General features: G+C 42.4%; 1 protein-coding gene across 1 annotated transcript in view; it reads left to right on the forward strand.

Annotated features, from left to right (window-relative positions):
• The first annotated feature begins 9,363 nt into the window (after nt 1-9,363).
• VIT (vitrin) overlaps nt 9,364-17,741 on the forward strand; it is a 125,667-nt gene continuing 117,289 nt past the window's right edge. Inside the window, exon 1 of the mRNA XM_060244182.1 lies at nt 9,364-9,611. The gene's annotated coding sequence lies outside the window, so the exon portion shown is untranslated. The remainder of the gene's footprint in view (nt 9,612-17,741) is intronic.

Genomic DNA, 17,741 nt, shown 5'->3' on the forward strand with positions numbered 1-17,741 from the left:
GCCATGTTTTCGGAGTCCCACTGTACTGTCCTCCTGAGCCCAACTGGCCCCTTGGGACTTTAAAATGCTTTTCTGTGCAGCTGCTTGCTGTGTGACCACTAGAACCCAGACCCAGCCTATAAAAAATGTACATGTGTTGTTTGGCCCTCAGAAGCTTTAGTATGGATATGCTCTAAATGCATTGCTATGGGTTTAGAAAAGGAATAATCTAGAAATGTCTTTTGTTAACATCCTCTGATCCCTTTTCCACTATCTTCTTGGTGTTTTGGGGTGCCAGCTAAGTCACAGGATTCACTGTATAAACCTAAGCAGTAATATGGAAAATAGCCCACTTATCTATGCTTGCTAGGGCTGCTGTGCTGTAAATCAGTCATGTTAGAGGGGCTAAATGTGGGGTGTGAAACATGGAAAAGCATCAGTCCTCTGGTCCAGGCTTGACCACTGTGTATTTGCCTTCTTTTACTAGGATTAAATGTTTAAATTCTTTAAATCTGAACAGCAACTTTTCACATTTTCCAGTTCAGGTTTTCCCAGAAACAGAGGGATACCCTTCTAAAAGTGTTGAAATCTGAGGTCGTTTTGCAAAAAAATAGGTGGTGGAGCTCATCCGGGGATTGTTATGCAGCTGCACCTACTATTCAATGGGCAAGGTGGGAAGGAGGAGGTGGAACTCTCAGAAAGGTTCAGGAGCTGTGCTCATGTGAGCTCCCACTGAATCCGAGACCTGGTTGAAATCAACATCCGAAAAGGCTGCAACCAAGCTCAATTGCACACAAAGTCCAGTTAAGGGGTGTGCAGATATTTTAATTTCAAAAATTTCATTCATTATAACACGTTAATTTTCAATATTGTATTTCCACACACCCACACACCCCAAAATTATCTCAATCAGCAATAAATTTCTGGCTGTACCTGTTGTTGTTTTCATCCACTTTAGATGATACTGTCAGTGACAGAACGTCTCTCTTGAGGACTTATTCCTCCAAATTTCAGAGAGATGACAGGGTTCCCCCCCCCCCAGTTTTATGGAAAGTAAAAATAAAGGCTAATGAATATTTTAATGGATACAATAGCATTAAGAAAGTTACTTATCCAATGATCATGAAATGTGGGGCAATATTTCTGTCCCTGCTGCTACTTATGTGACAGAGCAGGCAAGAACAGATATTTGGCATCCCCAACAGGTTGACATTATGCACAGCAGGCAGAACGAAGCACCTGGAGCCTTAGGAAACCAAGTCACACGGTTGAGGATGAAGCTGGCATTTGGGAGCCAGAAAGACAGACAGCAAGCCAGAGAAGGTATGTGCAGTCCAATGAGTATTAATTCACAATTTGTGTACATAAGCAATGGAATGCATAACAAACTCACTAATCTGTGTGAGCTGCATAGAAACTCAAAGACAGGCAGTAAAGGAAGGGGGTTCAAATGGAAAGATGCCAAGTATCCAGGCAGCTGATAACCTTTGGAATGTGCACAAACCAAGAAGTCTGAAGCTTCCTAATGACAGCATGCCAAAGTCTTGTGGGGACTCAAACAAGAGTTCCAATACAATGCAGAGGGAAAAGATCCAGGGAAGAGTGAAGACACCAAGACAGCTAAGATTCAGAGAACACAGCAAAGCAGGAACACCTCTATATGCGATTACTAAGCACTCTCTTTTGGTGGTATTTAGTGGCTTAGATATAAGAGCAAGGAAACAATAACACAAAAAGTGTTTGATTTTCCCAGGCTTGAAGAGAAACAGGAAATTCAGATGAAGTCAGCAGACTTCAGCAGTTGGGGGTATAGGAGTGGGAGTTTCCCTATTTAAAACTTTCATATAAGAAAAGGAAGAGAAGGTGGCATGTTGGGTTAGTTCCCCCCAAGGATGTGCCATACAAGAGGAACAAATTTCATTAATCAGAGGTTGATGTTATTCTTTTAGAAAGGAATGTGGCAAAACAACAGAGCATTGTACCAAAAGAGTACTTGATTATAGCATGTTCCCTTGAACAGTAGTCTAAAAGTCTTCAGTGTGTGATTGAGTCAGTTTCTCTCTGGGCTTCCATTGTAGCAGGCAAAGTGTTTCTGAGCTTATCATGTTGCCAAAAAATGTTTACCTGACATGATGCAGTTTGGTATGTCTGTTGCTACCTAATCTTCAGCCAAGTCGCCTCCTATTATTCTGCAAATGGCCCAAGAACCACACATGACTGGCAAAGACAGACTCACAAAATGGCAGCTTAATTACTATGAATTTTATTTCAAATAACCCAATGACACAACAGTCTTGGAGTTGTGTCACACTGATGCAGCTCTCTAATTCTGCCCTCATATCGAAGCTACTGCAGCCAAAAATATTGCCACAGCCAGCGTTATGCCCAAATCAGTACCAGCTAACAAAGGTCAGGGAAGCAGAAGAAACACCAGTAGCAATCATTGGCTAAATCCAGAAATCTCTCAAAAAGGTCATCACCATGCAATCAAAGAAAATGTGAGCCAATGCTTCAGTCGCATCAGAGCTGCAAGGACACAATCTATGTGAATAAGCTGCTCTTTGGCATCTAGCCAACAAAACAGAGGATGGGAAAACATTTAACCTAACTGAAAGAAAAGACCTCTGATATTTAGAGATAGTCAATTGATAAAAAAAAAAGGTGGAATACCAAAATATTACATATAGTGCACTCTAAAAGCCCAAGGGCCAATGGATGATCTAAGACCTCCAATGTTCTATCTAGATAAAGCATTTTGGCTTGAGGGCCAATAGATAACAACAAACTCAAGGTACAGCCCCAAAATATGGAATTTATATTCCAGATGAGTCTGCTTTGTGAAACATAGCAATCAGAATATTAAAAAGAAAGGAAACGAGAAGCTGTCATTAAAAACAGAATCTTTGGGTAAAGATGGAAAGTTAACATGCTTAATTGTTATGACAACAATAACATCTGTGATTTTATTTCCTATAGGTATGGCAAGATACAAAAATAAACCACTTTTGGACTACAAAATTACATATATATATATATGGGCAAAAAGGGAACATGCATGCACACATGCGTACATACACAGAAGAAAGCAGGTAATTTTGCAGTCCAAAAGTGGTTTATATATATGTATATATATATGTGTGTGTGTGTGTGTGTATGTGTGTGTATACATGTATATGTATGTATATTTGTGTATGTGTGTGTATATTGCCAAGTCGTATATATTGTCACATATACTCAATTCTGACCTCACCATCTATTTTTTCCCCATTTTTCACTCTTTTCATAAGAGTCCTTTAAAATGACACTTTTTAAAATGAAGAGTTTATGCAAAGAAATAAATTCTAGGTGAAAGCAGGAAATAACTTTTACTCAGTCATGATGGCTAGACAATCACCATTCTGTAGAGCCAGCTTCTGCCTCGGTGGGGAGGGCGGGATATAAATAAAAGATTATTATTATTATTATTATTATTATTATTATTATTATTATTATTATTATTATTATTATTATTATTATTATTATTCTCCTGCAATAAGAAAGAACAGGTTGCTCTTCTGCTGTACTACTGTAATGCCCTCTACATGGGACTGCCCCGTCCCAAATCCAGAAACTGCAGCTGGTGCAGAACATCGCAGCCAGACTGCTACTGGGACTCTCCATGTGGGAGCACATACAGGCTTTGAAAGCTTGTGCATCTCTTCAAATATGGATGACAGGTCCACAAGATATGCCCTCTGTGCCAGCAGGAAATTTTTGAATCATCTCACATTTGTAGAAGCATCTCACCTAGGCACATAACTCTCATTTACCACCAACTACTCCAGAGCAGCTAGTATTCATGGTGCATGAAAATGCAGGAATGGGAAGAACTTGCAATGTTTTGGTCTACTCCCAAAATGAAAAATCTTCATTACTGGAAATCCAAGACATTTTCATACAAAATGAATCATGTCTTAAGTGGAGATGCTGTAATAACTGCTGTCTCAGCTGGACCTTGATAGGCTTTCTAAGCCAGTCTAAAAGCAGTAATGACATATGAGCACCACCAAACAAATGTACTGCTTGGAACAGAATTGTCAGAGAGAAAGCCCAACTGGAGGGGCACTGAAATTGATAAACTCATGTTCATATTGTAAATATATTAGTTGTCTCTGACGATGATGTCAATGGTCTGGGCATCTCCATTCCTACCCATTGGCACAACTTCTTGCAGTACAGTCAGGCCTCAGATTCAGTAGGAACTCAAGAAGCGCAGCTTTCTGAGGGTTCCCCCTCCTCCTCCCCTCCTACTCTGTCCATTGAATAGTAGGTGCAGCTGCATAACAATCCATGGATTAGGAGAGCAGGTAGCCAGCCAGCCACCAGGGGCTTTGTCACACCCCCAGCAGCCCTCATTAACCCCTGGAGAAGCCCGCACCACCCTTTCTCCACTTCTTATGTGATTTTTGGGTGATGCATGGTTTGCTGGCCTTTTGACTGTGGGGGAGGGGTGGCCATGGAGAGCCCCAGGTGAGTGAGGCCTGCTTGGGCTGGCTGGACCTCTAGCCAGCCCAAGCAGGCCTCGCTCACCCAGGGCTCTCCTTTCTTGCATTGGGTTGCTTTTGGCTGGAGCTCCACCACCTATTTTTCTACAAAACGACCCCTGAGTACAGTGCTGGGCAACATGATGCAGACCTGTTTCATTATCAAGGCCAGGAAATCACTGAAGTTACAACATGATGTTTATTTTATTTTATTTTATTTATTTTATTTTTATTTATTTTATTCGATTTATATCCCGCCCTACCCCACCGAGGTTCCTCATGAGCATCTCTCTCACCAACCAGCTTTTAGTATACAGCCAGATGGGACTTTATGCAAGTCATCATACAAGGCAGCAGTGTTCCTGCTAAGCTGAGTTAGCCTGAGCTAGCACACAAATGTTTAGCCTCCAGCTCACATACTTTTGTCTTAGCTCAGGAAAAATGACCCCAGAGCACAATAATTTATGCAGTAGCTCACATCTTTAATGCCAGTAGCTCACAACTTTAATACCAGTAGCTCACAAAGTAGAATTTTTGCTCACAAGACTCTGCAGCTTAGAGGGAACGTTGCAAGGCAGTTATTCCAACTTTTCAAAATAATTTTCAGCTTTTCTTGCTATACTTGACCTTTCCAAAGCGCCCAGAAAGAACAAAACCCACATTACTTTCAACCAGTATTACAGCTGCCTGCAACATATTATTTCAAATTCCAGTAACTACAAATCATGACACACTCTTAAAACCATTAAGAGAGAATTGCATAGTAACATTAATTTCTAGGCAAAATTAGGTGTGCTATTTCAAGCTTGGGCAGGGAAGAGAAGAGATAGGGAGGGGGGCAATTGCTGTGAATACCTCCCCCTCCAATCCATTAAACAAGACCTTGAATTTATAAGTCTGCTCATGGATATTTTATTATTGTTGCGGTTACTTTTTATTTCTTATAATAATCACATATTAGGTGTTCCTAGATATAATTGTAAGTGTTCTGAGGAATAATCACATGCTGCCTGAAATATCAGAGAAAAATAACCTCAGTCCATACTAAATGCTGCATCTGAGCAGAGAAAATATCTGGGGACTTTGAGGTGGAGCCAGGAGACTTTCCCATTCCCAAAAATAAATATACAGCAGTGCATTCCCCCTGAATACAGTCTTCATTTCCTTATCCCCCCAGCAGCTACACTTCCACTAAATGAAAGCGAACACACTCTCACACACTCTCACAAAGCAGCCAAAATAAACACAGTTAGCAAGCACACACTTTTGCGATGTCACTGGGGCAATTTGCTCATATTGCTGACTTCTTCAGACTAATATCTACTGATGGATGGCCAGTCTGACTGTGACCAAGAAAATTTGGACCTGGTGTTGCAAGCTGTGGCAGGATGGCTCAGGCTGAGTCATCTGAAGCTGAATCCAATGAAGACAGAGGTCCTTTGCCTGAGTCATGGTGGTCCTGGCAGGGAAATCCCCCTACCGACTTTTGATGGTGCACCACTTACAATGGCACCCAGGGTCAGAAACTTGGGGGGGGGGGGCTACTAGAGCCTTCTCTGGCAAAGGAGGCCCAGATAGCAGCCACTGCCAAATCCGCCTTTTACCATCTTAGGTGGGTATGGCAGTTGGTTCCCTTCTTCAAGTGCGGTGACCTGGCAACTGTGATCCATGCTACGATCACCTCGAGATTGGACTACTGTAATGCTGTCTACATGGGGCTGCCCCTGTCCCAAATCCAGAAACTGCAGCTGGTGCATAACATTGCAGCCAGACTGCTACTGGGGCTCTCCATATGGGAGCACATACAGCCTGGACTGTGGAAGCTGCACTGGCTGCCAGTGGTATACAGGATTCTCTACAAGGTGCTGGTTATTACATTTAAAGCCCTATATGGCCGAGGACCTGTCTACCTTAGGGACCATCTCTCCCCACATGTTCCCCACGGGGTACTTAGATCAGGAACACAAAATCTATTATCGATCCCCAGGTCGAGGGAAGCAAGACTGAAAACAACTAGAGAAAGAGCCTTCTTTATTGCTGTTCCCCACTGGTGGAAGCAATTGCCTGAGGAGGTCAGAGCCTTGTGCGACCTTGCCCAGTTCCGCACGGCTTGCAAGACAATATTATTTCAGTTAGCTTTTAACTGACAGAAGACTACCACTGCGATATTAGATCCAATTGAATGTCCAAGAACACTGAATGCCAACCTAAATCATATGGAATTAGCTCAAAATTGTTTAAACTGTTTTAAATTGTTTATTTTAATGTTTAATTTCACTGTTTTTATTGTTATTCTATTATGTTTGTGAGCTGCCCTGAGCTTCCTTCAGTGCGGAGGGTGGGATATAAATCAAATAAAATAAACTAACTAAACTAAACTAACAGGAAAATGAAAGAATATTGTAGGGGGTGGAGTTTTCCTCCAAACAGAGGGACTGAGAGCAACGTGGCTATGTCTGCTTGCCCCACCACTACAGCTTTTCTGCTGAGATTTAAAGGCACACACACACACTCAGAAACACAAACAGTTGCAAGCCTCTTCTAACCCTGCTAAGGTTTGAAGGCACATGGTGGCTGTTGGGACAGGGCTTCCCCCTGCCAACCAGCAGACTGGCAATGGGGAGGAGCCTGAAAATCTGGGGGATCCCCTGCCCAGGTCCATAGTCACAGGGGGGCCAGCCTCCCCACCCACTCCCCTTCAAGCTTTACGGCCCCTCCTTTCCTCGCCACTTTGGCAGGCCTCACTCTCTCCACTGCCACTTCTCTGGCAGCCCCTGATCTCCCTGCTGCTCTGGCGGCCCCAATCCCCCTCTGCGGTGCCTTCCCCTCCCTTCCACCTACCTGGTGAAGCACCAGCTCCTGGGGCTCTTTCAAGGCGCCTCCCCCGCTGATCAGCTGAACAACAAGAAAAGCCATGCTGATGCCGGTGGTTCCTATGCCAGCTTTCTGGTGCTCTCAACACGTTCAGTGCTGGCTCCCAGCGCTGAACATGCTGAGCTGCCGGAAAGCCAGTGTAGCAACCACCGGCCTCAGCACGGCTTTTCCCACCAATCGGCAGGGTGGGGGGCACCTTGAAAGAGCCTCAGGAGCAGGCGCTTCACCACTTCACTGAGTGTGTGAGTGGGAGGGAGAGAGGGGGAGGTGCTGTGGAGGGAGGCAGGGGCGCCAGAGCGGCAAGGAGATCGGGGGCCACCAGAGAAGTAACCACGGAGAGAGTTGGGGGCCACCAGAGCAGGGGGCGCCTCCATCTGAATTTTTTTTCCATGCCCCCCCCCAGCTAAAATTTTCTGGCTACAGGCCTACTCCTGCCCATACCTGGGGACTGGCAAGCCTGAGTGTAAACAGCATGCACGCATCATGTTGAACTGTATCATGGTTCTGCAGTTACTTATAAACCATATGTTCTCCTCAGCCAACATCAACATACTGAAGAATGGCCACTCAAAAAACTCATCTAATAGATTTCTCGAAGGGCTGCAGAAGACCAAAGGGCAAGGGAGGTGGCTAGAGGGACAGTGGAGAAAGACTCAGGGGGACAAGTCTAACAAGGCACAGGCTAGAGCTCATTTAAGGCCTACCCGATGGCAGTGAAGAAACCATAAATTTGTTGCATCAAAGGTGTAATTCTTGGTTTAAAAAACCGAGTGATGCATTTCTCAGTACTAAAAATAAGTTTTCTTCTTGTATTTGTTCAGTTATGCCTCCTTGAATCCAGGCCTGAGTGACAAAGTTAAGTTCCCTTCTTTCTGCTGGATGTTTCCAAATGAAAATTGTCAGTATGTTGGGATTGTTCAGATGTTTAAGCATTCTGGATGGATGTGGATTGGCCTCCTCACTTCTAATGATGAGCCTGGAGAAACCTTTCTGTAGACCCTGAGACCAAGGCTCCACCAGAAAAATATTTGTAGAGCTTTTACACAATTGATGTCAATTTTATTGCTTAGCACTCTAAATAAAATAACGGAAGGCATATTTTATCTTTCTCTCTGGTTTTATACAAAGTAATAAAAGGTAGCCAAAAAAGCAAAATTTTGTATGATTTCTACATACCAGAGTAAGCAAGTTAAAATGGAAACGGGAGAGGTTGAACAAAAGGGGGAGGGAGTGGGGTTAGACAAGAAAGGGGATGTACCAGTAGGGAGGAAAGGCTAAGTTATACTGGATCACTCAGAGACCAAGGAAACCTGGAACTGGTCCTGATCAGCAATCTGATTGCTGTAGTTCACAACTACCACTAACCCAACACAGGGCTTTTTTTGTAGCAGGAACTCCTTTGCATATTAGGCCACACACCCCTGATATAGCCAATCCTCCAAGAGCCTACAATAGGCCCTGTAAGAAGAGCCCTGTAAACTCTTGGAGGATTGTCTACATCAGGAGTGTGTGGCCTAATATGTAAAAGAGTTCCTGCTACAAAAAAGCCCTGAACCCAAATAAATTTGTATCTCATGTTTATTTTGCTACATTTCCATGCTTCTTCAAGTGTTTCTATTAACTATTCACAGAGCAAAAGATGTCTTGCTCTGTCTATTGATTATATTTCCTCTTTGCTCTCTGTCAGCTAATGGTGAATAGATTCTAATAAATATGCTATCTGTAATCCCTCTCCTATGAAAGAAAAGTAATAACCTCAATAGTATTGAGTGCACAAAGAAACTCTGAAGTACTAAACCAAAACAAAGTCAAGATAGTCTTGGATTTCCATAAGGTTCCACACTCTGACAAAAATAGTACATGCTAATTTAGTTCTCACAATATCAGAATCCCCACCAGGAAAAAAAAGTGGGAGGGAGAAATTTAAAAGTGCACCGCCTAATTCAGCAGCTACATCAGTGTAAGGAGCTCTGTGTTTGTGGTGACAGAAAGAGAGAGAGGGAGAGAGAGAGAGAGGGAGAAGGAGTTTAATGTGTCTTTCAAACTACTGGGAGCTTGACGGGAATGTTTGATGAGAAAGGAAAAAGGTGTCCTGGACTCTTTTTCCTACTAATTTCTGATTCTTTAGACTAAAATTGTCTGAAGTTTGCGGTATAGAACATCTTGGAAAAAAAATAACCCAGATTTACAAGGTGGAGAAAAGGACTTTTAAAAAAACCATACACCTCCAGCAAGGTAATACTGATTACTTCACTTCAATTCCTATAGCATTACTTTTTGAAGGAAATAGGACTTGTGGGGAATGGGTAGGGATATTTAAAAAAAAATATTTTTTTTGCAATTTTAAGCTCTATGCATGCAGCAGAATTCATGAGGATAAGAAGTGTAAATAAAATTGTACTATAGTTGATATAGATTTTATAAATTATTAAGTGTGCCTTCAAAGTCACAAACATATACACACAAAGAGAATGCACAATTATTTGATGGATATTATTTTTCAGGGAAAGCAGTAGGTATATAATTTATGGAGCTGTTTAAAGCTGTACTTATTTTTAAGCCTAGGTTTCATTCCACTACCACCACCTTTTATTCTTCCTGTGTCAGAATTGCACAAATATTGAGTTAAGATGTTGCTGTAATGTTGCTGTTTTCAGTCAATTTCTGTAAAGATAGTGGTTTTTGAAGAACATATTTACTGCTATCTATTGGCAAATTGCTAAGGAAGATCCACTTGGAAATGTGGTACCTTCTTTAAACTGAAGAGAATCTGGCCTTGCCCACAAAACCAGCTGAGTGAGCCAATTGAAGCACATTCATGAGATGGATGAAAGGATGAATTCATGTAGTTAACTGGTTTGGGAATATCTTTTTGGATATTATACCAGTTTCTGATGGCAAAGATATTGGTAAAACATATTACATCCTCATGCATCTGATTCACAAGTTATGCCACAATTAATTTCTTGTTGTGATGAGACTCTGTTTTATGTAGAACATGTCTTAAAGGTGCTATTGGACTCTAACTTTGTTCTATTGCTTCAGACCAACATGGCTACCCCCTGGATCTGTTTTATGTAATGTTTGGTAAAGTAACTCAGCTACCGATCTGGGATCGGAAAAGCAGAGTGGTTATATATGTGTGTGCGTGTGTATGCAGTAGAGGAGCCTCTTTTTCAAATATCCTCCTGTGCTGAATGGCTGCTATTCTAGGAAGACTTTGAAGACGGCTAGCACTATCAAGCTTGTCACTGCAGCTCACCTTCTCCTAGAGAGATTAGATTCTTGATAAGTCTCTACAATGTGATTTGTGTCAGACCAGTAGCAACACGTACTGACTGCCTCGAGCAAATGTTTCAGAGAGAGAAAGACAGTTCTGAATGCTTGGTTGATATCTGCATCCCTTTCAGGGCAATAAAGTAATTACATATTTCAAGAAGGAAACTGTTTTGGGACAGAGAACTTTCTTTCTTTCTTATTTGGAAAGCTAAGTAAGTCCCAGAGGCTAATCGGAAAGCAGCTAAAATTGTCATAATTCATTAGCACATCACTGCAAAAGGAATTCAATCAAAGGCACTAGATTTTCAAATAGGATTTTACAATAAAGACAATAAGACAGCTTGCATTTAGCCATGGTAAACAAAGTGTATATTTGTGTAGAGAACACAAAATGAGTTCCTGCCTCTATTTCTCAGGCAACAAGGGTTGTTTCTAGATTCAGACCACTGTTCTATGCAAAGATTTCCGTTTTGACTTCAACCGAATAAAGTGCTATTTGCTGAATGCAGATTGCCACTAGATTTTGAACGGACTTGTTTCTCATCTCATTTAATCTGATCTGACAAATTACTTGGCAGTGATGAGATTTCTGGAATAACAGGGAGATATATTCATCCTTTTGTTGAAGAAAAGCATGAATGAAATTAAAAATCCAGGAAACACCATTATTGGCACTAGTTAAATATGACTCTGGGTTGAGGTATGGGTTCAAGAATAGTGAAATCATGCATCTTTATTTTATTTTGCAATGTGCATGGCTGTTTCATCACTCATCACTGCTTCTGAGGCGAAGTCAGTGGAGGTATTATAAAATATAAACCCTCACAGAATACCTTTGAGAAGGGCAGTGAAGGTACAAGTTCAGGTAAATGCCTTTGCCATCCAGAGATTTATCAGCCAGACAAAACCTCAATACTTTGTTTAGTCAAATTTTCTGTATGCTTGCTAACATTCACTGTTTTTAAAAACCAGATTCTTTTGACTGCTTCCAGGTTCTTAAAACTGCACTGGTAAATACAAATTAAGTAGATTATAGCTGGCTAGTCTTGACGGTTTAAAAAAAAATCTGTGTGAGGCCTCAGGAGTGGTAAGGGCACATAACTTCATTCCTGGAGTGTACAGATTGGATTGTCACACATGAGATTGGAGACAATGAACTAAAAGAGTGTCGAAGGTCCCATTCACATGTTAGGTGTATGTAGCCTCGAAGTGTATACAATGAGAAGTATTGCCTGCTGCCCCTTCCCTTCTCAGATGTGTTCAGCAAAACCTGTGCAAAGAGACTACACACACATACACAATGCATGCATGTAAACTCTATCTATGTTTTAGGAACCTCACAACAACCAGAATCCATGACCATACCTGACTGTATATGGTTCTGCTAGTAAGTTATGCTGAATCAGAGGGACAGACTATATAAATCATGGACAGAAAGCATGATCTAATTCCCTCTTTTATGTTCCATATACAATTGTTATCAAGTTGCAATCAACTTATGGCAAACCTTCATGGGCTTCTCAAGGCAAGAGGCAAGCAGATATAGTTTGCCATTGCCAACTCTGGTCTTCCTTGGTGGTCTCCCATCCAAGTACTGACTGTGTTCAGCCCTGCCTAATTCCCAGGCTGAAAAACAACATTTTGAGGTTGTTTTTTGTTTGCCTACCCCATTTTTCTGAAAAAATGGGAATGTGGGAGAAAACTGAAATATATGCAATACTTACTGTTCTATCAAACCTAAACTAATTCTACTGTTTTAACAACATAAAATGCATCATTTATAGTTATACAAAATTGCATACAAAATTGCAATACCTGATAGATTTATGGAAGTTAAAAGTTATAAATACATTAGTTTTGTATAAGCACGATTGCAAATAGATTCAATTAGACATGAACCATGATTTGTGCATGAATTGGTCTGGTTCATGGTTCATTTCAGAGTGGTTCAGAGAACATGCCTCCCACAAACAAGGGAAGGCTTCCCCAGGCACTCCTGTGGGTGCAGGGTGCTTGGGGAAAACCAAGGAGAGGCAGTTTAAACTGCCCCCCTCCAAGCCTCAGCTTTCCAGATGTCCTACAGTTGCTGGGAACTTGGGAAAGCCAAAGGGAAGCAGTTTAAACTGCCCCCAAGCCTTCACTTCCTCAGGTGCCCTGCAGCTGCTGGGCACTTGGGAAAGCCAAGGGGAGGCAGTTTAAACTACCCCCCACAGCCATGGGGCACTTGGGAAAGTTGATCCCAAGAAGGAAGACAATTCAAGCTGCCTTCCCTCAGAGCCCCAGGTGGTGCCGCAGGCAGACTCTCTCCACAAGATCAGCTGTTTTGCAGACTCTGGTGGGCTGTCAGACTTCAACCAAGCAGCCCAGCAGAGCCCCACCTGAGCCCATGGGGAAACTGCTCCCCACAGGTTCAGCTGTTTTGCAGACTCTGCTGGGCTGTCCAGCTTCAACTAAGCAACCCAGCAGAGCCCCACCTGAGTCCATGAGAAGACCTCTCCCCAATCTTTTTTTGCTTCCTCAAGAGCAAAAGAGATGGGGAGAGATCTCTCCATTGTACCCTATGGACCCATAGGATATGATGGACAGATCATGCCATGGCTGCAGCACGACTCCAGAGAAGGGGGTTAAACAGAGTCACTGTGGCTGGAGAAGGGAGAGAGTGGCAAACTCTCACTTTCCTGGTTCATGACCATCCCTAGATTCAATACTTGGAAGAAAACTGCAGGCTTATGAAACCAATGCTGTCTTAGCCCATGTACCTTGCAGAAGCCAAGGGGGGTTAGAGAGAGCTCATTTCTCAGTTAAACTTTCCATTTTCTTCTGGGGTTTTGATGCAGTTTCTGCCCCATCTAATTCTGATCTTTTTCCTCTCCCTCCCACAAGATAGGGCAATAAACTACTTTTACCTTGTCTGAGGGTAAATGTGTACACTGGTTTAAGGGAGAGATGAGTTCAACCATGTCATGTCAAAAGGACATCAGAAGGCATCTAACTGTTGAGAAACAATGAAAGCCCTGCATGCTCCCCTCATGAAGATTCTGTATCCTTCTCGGTTCAGAAATACACCTTGGCTTTAAAAGCTGTATATGTCTACAGCATGCCCACCTTGTCTTTAAAAGCAGTTCACTCATTCTAAAAGAGAAATTATTTCATAGAAGCTTCCTCCCTCCCACCCAGTACTCCCCCGTATTTCTGATTTTACCATCAGAAAAATTGGGAAAAGGGGCCTCAAGAGGAAAAAAAAACCCAAGAAAAATGTTTTTCTGATTTTTTTTTCCATTGCCCCCTTGAGCCTTCACATCTTTAATACCATCACCCACCTAATCAAACCATTGAGACTGATCTTGAGATGGAGAAGGAAATAAGGGAGGGTACTAAAGCAGATGTTATGATACTGGGAGACTTCAGCTACCCTCACATTGACTGGATAAACATGCTCGAGTCATGCTGTAGAAAAGAGATACCTAGATATCTTAAATGACTGTGCACTGGAACAGGTGGTCACAGAGCCAATCAGGGAGTAGTGATCTTGGACTTGGTTCTGAGTAGGACTCAAGACGTGGTGAGAGATGTAGAGGTTGTTGAACAGTGTTGAAGTTCAGCATTCCTGTCAATGAAAAGTTACCCCTGAAGTCCCAAAGTGTAACATACAATTTCAAGAGGGAACTTTACAAAAATGAAGGAAATAGCTGAAAGGAAGCTGACAGAGACACAAAGTCAAATCCCTAGATGTTCTTGTAAGCTATTTAAAACCACACTGATTGATGCCCAGATAAAATGTATTCAACAGATTAGGAAAGGCACTGCTGAGTAGGCTCAGGAGAGCCAGTTTGGTGTAGTGGTTAAGTGTGCGGACTCTTATCTGGGAGAACCGGGTTTGATTCCCCACTTGCACTTGCTAGCATGGCCTTGGGTCAGCCATAGCTCTGGCAGAGGTTGTCCTTGAAAGGGCAACTGCTGTGAGAGCACTCTCCAGCCCCACCCACCTCACAGGGTGTCTGTTGTGGGGGAGGAAGGTAAAGGAGATTGTGAGCTGCTCTGAGACTCTTCGGAGTGGAGGGCGGGATATAAATCCAATATCATCATCTTCCTCTTCCCAAGCTCCCACTGAGGGTGGGGGTTTCCCTGGTTTTGGGGCCAGCAAGTGTCAAGGTCCTGATGACATACACCCAAGAGTTCTTAGGGAACTCAAATAAGAAAGAGTTGATCTACTACCCCATGTATGTAATCTATCACTAGACTTAGCCACTCTACTAGAAAGCTGGAATATAGCAAAGAGGTCCAGAGGGAAACCAGGAAATTACAGGCCAGTCAGTCTAATGTCTATTCATGACAAATTAGTAGAAACTGTATTCAAAAGTAGAATTGTTAAGTACATAGAAAGACAAAGCCTGCTGAGGGAGCATGACTTCTGCAAAGGGAAGTCCTGTCTCATTAACCTTTTGGAGTTCTTTGAGAAAGTGAACGAGCATGTACACAACAGTGAGCCAGAGGTTCAGCAACTGTTCCACTCTGTTTCTGGCTATATTCATGACAGTTGCTAAATATGCCATCCACATTCAACCATAACCTCAGGGGTGCAGGAGCTTGCTGTAGTTACTGTTTGGTGTAGTGGTTTGGTTTAGAGAGCCAGTTTGGTGTAGTGGTTAAGTGCGTGGATTCTTATCTGGGAGAACTGGGTTTGATTCCCCACTCCTCCACTTGCACCTGCTGGAATGGCCTTGGGTTAGCCATAGCTATCTCAGAGGTTGTCCTTGAAAGGGCAGCTGCTGTGAGAGCCCTCTCCAGCCCCACCCACCTCACAGGGCATCTGTTGTGGGGGGAGAAGATATAGTAGATTGTAAGCCGCTCTGAGTCTCTGATTCAGAAAGAAGGGCGGGATATAAATCTGCAATTCTTCTTTAGTTGCTATAAATGGCAGAAAGGAGTTCATCACATTTTTAAATTACACTTTTATTTATAATTAATTGGCATGATGACAAGTTAAGAAGTTAAGATCTGTTGGAACAAACCTGTCATAAATAAGCCTACTTAATTTAACTTAATATTATTGGTCTGTGTGTGTGTGTGTGCACGCATGCATGTGCGCATGCGCGCATGCACAAACACACACCTGGAAGTCATGGTGACCTCTGGTGACTGACCCCTACTGGGGGCATGGAGGATAGTCAGAGAGATGACTGAATAAATCCTGCATATGCCCCAGCCCTGGAATTGGAAATCTCCCATCCAAGTGCTTGTCAGGGTTGACCCTGCTTAGCTTCTGAGATCTGATGAGATCAGGCTTGCCTAGACTATCCAGGTCAGGGCTAAGCCTAATCAATTTGAGATTACAGGAATATTTTACAATACACCATGATGTGCTTGTAAATTGCTTTTTGTGATAAATGTGGCTTTCCTGTTACACTCGGTTGGGTAATCATTCTGGATACAGAATGACTGTTGGGGGGGGGGGCAGTGACCTCCCTTCTCCCCCACATTTGTTCTCACCCCATGAAGGAAAAGGAGTCACAAGAGGACAAAAAACATGCCCTGAAGGCTTTGGAAACAGCCTTTTTTGTCAGGCCTTCCCCTCAGCTTCTGTAAAAAATGCAGGAGGGATAGGAACTGGCAGTGGGGAAATCTGGGAGAGCCAGGTTCAGACCTCCCCCTTCCTGAGCCAGGTGGGGATGGGTCCTCAGCAGTAGGACAGGGAAAGAGAGGAAACAAAGAGCTAGAGCCAGATCATAGCCATGCTGGACTGCTGGGGCTGGGAGTGGGGGGGGGGGGTGCTGAAAAACTACCTTGTTAACTTGCAAGGTAGATGACTCATCTCCTATTATATATACAAAAACTAACCAATTTGTATGGAAATATAAGACATTCACTCCATGTATTGTATCCCTTGGGGGAGAAAACTAGTTTTGCATATTATTAAATACACTTAATATGTTTTGGTGGTTTCCCAGTAAAACAATTGTTTTTGCTCCTAGAAATCAATTGCTTTTGTCTGTATTTTGAGTAAAATACAATGTTATTAATTAGGTTTGCCACCTGGCATTACATTTTATGGCACACGTGGCCTGGCCCGACAAAGTAACTTTTATTTCAGTTCTGGCTATCATAACAAATGAGCTCGACACCTCTGGTCTAAAAGAATTAAAAAGGTACAGTTTTCCCTGCTTATTGCTAGATAATGTTTTTGAAACTTCTTTATTCGCAACACTATATGCTCTGCTATATTTTTGCATCTTGGTGCAGACATAGTAAAACATTTTCACTGATTGTCAACACTTTCCATGAGATAATGTGTTTTTTACATTTCTGAAAGCATTGGGTACAATCCAACATATGCTGCTCCCACACAAATTCCATTGGAAAAATGCAGTTCTTGTGGGAGCAATAGTTGGGAGATTGTGCCCACTTATTGTTACTGGCAAAACCAAGAACCTTTGGCATATAATTAGTCAAACAAACTATTAATGTCAAATGTATTCTTTTATATTTTTGGCCAAGAATTGTATCAGAATATACTGATTTTCTTTGAAAAAACTGCTATTCTTCATTTGACGTTTGCGGGAATCAAAATATCCTGCAGTTTACTGCCTCCAAGGTCGTACCCATGGCTCATAGGTAGGGATGGGCATGAACCCGTTTTTGAACTAAAGTTTGTGACAAATTTGATCTGGTTTGTGGTTTGCAAAGTGAAACTCATGGCGGGGCAGTGGTCATGAACATTCCATGAATTTTCATGCTGTTCGTGACAGTTTGTGAATGGATGCCTTTCCAGACAGACTGTCTCCAATGCTCCCTCTAAGCTGTGGAGACTCATGAGCAAAAATTCTAGTTTTTGAGCTACTGGCATTAAAGTTGTGAATGAGTGATTTGGCTACTGCATAAATTAGTTTGCTCTGGGGCCATCCTTCCTGAGCTAAGTAAAAAATGTGTGAGCCAGAGGCAAAAGAACTGTGAGCTAGCTCACATTAAGTTAGTTTAGGGGGAATACTGACTCTGCTCAATTAAACTGTTTACAAAACATCAAAGCAACGGGTGAGGGTGGAATTCTCCAGTATTAGAAACACCAACAGGAGCTCTCCAAAGCTTCAC

The sequence above is a fragment of the Heteronotia binoei genome, chromosome 1, assembly GCF_032191835.1.
Source record: "Heteronotia binoei isolate CCM8104 ecotype False Entrance Well chromosome 1, APGP_CSIRO_Hbin_v1, whole genome shotgun sequence".
Taxonomy (NCBI): domain Eukaryota; kingdom Metazoa; phylum Chordata; class Lepidosauria; order Squamata; family Gekkonidae; genus Heteronotia; species Heteronotia binoei.